We start from the raw sequence: 2978 nt of genomic DNA, 5'->3' as shown, positions 1-2978 counted from the left end.
CCCACGACCCTCAGATTGCGAGTCGATCGCCTTATCCACCTGGCCATGCCGGGCCATATTTCGTTTCGAAAGCTCTCTGAAATAGGAAACACATTAATACTTGATAACTTGATATATTTCATAAGAAAATCTACCTTTTCATCATTATATGTACCAGTATTAAATACAGTCAGTATTCTCAGACATATTTCTTCATGCACTTTAGATAATCCATATAAAACGCCTATGTTTGATCCTGCCGATACTGTCCATTTATATTCATTATCATGTATTGCTTTATCTTGAATAAATATTCTCGTAAACTATTTTCCCTTAAATTTAGTCTTATATTTTAAAATATCTTAAAATTTATTAATATATTTTAGTCAATAGTACGATTCCGTTTTCTTTGTTTCATTCAGTTATAATCATATCTCTAAATGTGTTTAATCATTTGATCTCTTCTAGTTCTTCAAATAGCAATGAATCACTTAACAGCAGTGTTATACACAAGTGACAGGAGTAGCTTTAACATCCTTCCATAAATAACATGGAAAGAAAAATCCGCTTAACATAAGTCGGAAAGAACTCGAGGCACTTAATCAGTTAAAAATGGTTAAAGCTACAATTATAACTAAACCAAACAAAGGAAATTGAATTGTACTTTTGTATAAATCAGATTATGGTAATAAAGCTCAAAATGTTTAAAAAAATAAAACTATAGTGAAGAGAAAATATAAAAAAAATTTTATGGAATATATAAAAAAAACGGGTTAATAAATGATAATGAATATAAAATATTAATTAATACCAACTTCCGAACAGATCGAAACTTATAAATCCACCTGGCGATCAATATAGCTAATTAAATATAATTTTCTCACGTTTCTACTTGTAGAGCTTAAAATGTATTGTTTCATCAGTCGGATACACTGTTTATTAACGATATTTTTGACGTAATCTCAGTGATATCTCGGCCAACTTAGGAGATTCAGGTTATCCCTAATTATATACGTTAAGCTAACAATGCAAAACAATGTCTGTAATGCAAGTATAATAATACAAATAGAATTAAAAAGTAATGACATGTCATATATTAAATAGTGTAACCAATATCGTTAATGAAAGCAACAATAAGTAAATAACATATTATACTTTATTTAGAGAACACACCATTTTCTAGCGTCACCCTAATATGCCTATTTTTGCTACAACTCTCCATAACACGTCTTTTGCTGTTGACTAGCTGCCTACTCTCTAGTACCTAGTCTATCAGTTCAAAATTAGGGATGGTTAAAAGGTAACTCTTATGTAGCTTTGCGCGAACATCCGGGACAAACAAACACTTGCACATATAGAAAATATATCCTGATAAATGTTTCCTGCCAACGCTGGTTTCAGGTGTCTTTTAGATTCCCTTCGGCCCTCCTAAAGAATAGGTCTGTATGACGTCATAAACCCAGCTGACTGACAAGGCCTAGATTTCAATAGAAAAGTCGAACCTCCAATTCTCTGAACCATTTAAATGCAACCAAGCATTCAAATGGTTAAGGGGACTCAAAATTTGTGTAACTTTCAGAAAGATGCTTTTCTATTTCAACTAGTCCAACAAGTCTAATACATTTACAAATACATCAAAGTACACGTTCCGGTAGGGCAGCAAGTAAATCGTTTAATCCTAACAGTTGTCTACATGGTTTTTCAGTTGGTGGAGTTAACATAATGCATCATATTATATTAAATAATTTAATGTTTTGTTTTTGCATGTGTAAAGAACTGATCAGAAAAATTGGAGTGAATCACTCATATAAAAGCGATCCCAATAGTAATTAATGGGGTTACCTGGAAAATTGATGGCTTGTTTTGTGTGCTATTAGAATTCTGTAACGAACAAAGTCACGTACTTACAAAAAAATTAGCGTATAAACAATTTATAAAAACAGACTCTGTAGCTCTAAAATTAAGTTGGTTTCTGCAGTAGTTTCTTATTAACTGGTCCACTACTTTTAAGCTCCTCTTCCTTGCTCGCTGGGCCAGATGTGATCTAGAGGTTAGCGTGTTCGGACTGTAGATTCGAAGTTTCACGGTTCGCGTCCCTTTGTTGCAAAACAGTGGTTCGGGCTTTGGGTTCATGAGTATACTATAAAAGTAACAGTCAAACCACACCATTCGACCAAAGAAGAGCAGCCCAAGAGTTGACGGTGAGTACTGTTGGTTAGCTGTATACCCTCAGGACTGTGGATCCGAGGTTTACGGTTCGCGTCCCATTGTTGCAAAACTGCGCTTCGGACTTTGTGGCCATAAGCGAGCTATAAGAGTAGCAGTCAAATCCCACCATTCGGCCGAACAAGGGTACCCCAAGAGTTGGGGGTGGGTACTGTTGACTAGCTGCCTTCCCTTTAGTTTATTTAGTTCAAAATTAAGGACGAATGTTCGTAGAGAGCCATCGTACGCTAAAATTTTAAAAGAAGCAAATAAATCATTGGTCATTTCAGATTGTTCGATGCACCCCAAATTAACGGTAGAAAAGTGGACAGAAAAACGTGTTAATCTAAAAAACAAAGCCCACATGTCGTAATGGCTTTGGGCATAATTGCAAGTATAAAAAAATATATGTGTACATTGAGTGGTCACAAGTAAATAGACACCTAATTATTCGTCATTTAACTGATTTATGCTAACTAATTTGTGTTCGAAGAGCACTATATAAATGAAAATGGTCCGCACACTAATTATGTTGTGCTACAACATGCCTAGAACTCAAGGTTCTCTCGAATTGTCAGATTTTGTTAGAGGAAAGATAGTTGGTCAAGCAGATGGTGGAATAAGTCAGCGGCAAATGTCGCAGAATTTGGGAATCCCGCTTTCGACAGTTAACAGAATCATCGTGCAGTTCAGGAAACACGGCAAGGAAACAACTGAGCAGCGTCCGGGTCGTCCTGGTCCCTCGGAGAGGACAAAAATGCCTTTCAAGAGAAGCATCGAAATGGATCCCAGAT

At 35.5% G+C, this 2978-nt stretch overlaps 1 protein-coding gene across 4 annotated transcripts in view; it reads right to left on the bottom strand.

Annotated features, from left to right (window-relative positions):
- Positions 1-2978, bottom strand: part of LOC106461117 (transmembrane protein 117-like) — a 63545-nt gene that overhangs the window by 20066 nt on the left and 40501 nt on the right. The window lies entirely within an intron of this gene.

Source organism: Limulus polyphemus, unplaced genomic scaffold, assembly GCF_000517525.1.
Source record: "Limulus polyphemus unplaced genomic scaffold, Limulus_polyphemus-2.1.2 Scaffold900, whole genome shotgun sequence".
NCBI lineage: Eukaryota > Metazoa > Arthropoda > Merostomata > Xiphosura > Limulidae > Limulus > Limulus polyphemus.
Note: the sequence above shows the minus strand (reverse complement) of the source record. Positions and strands in the feature narration are given on the sequence as shown.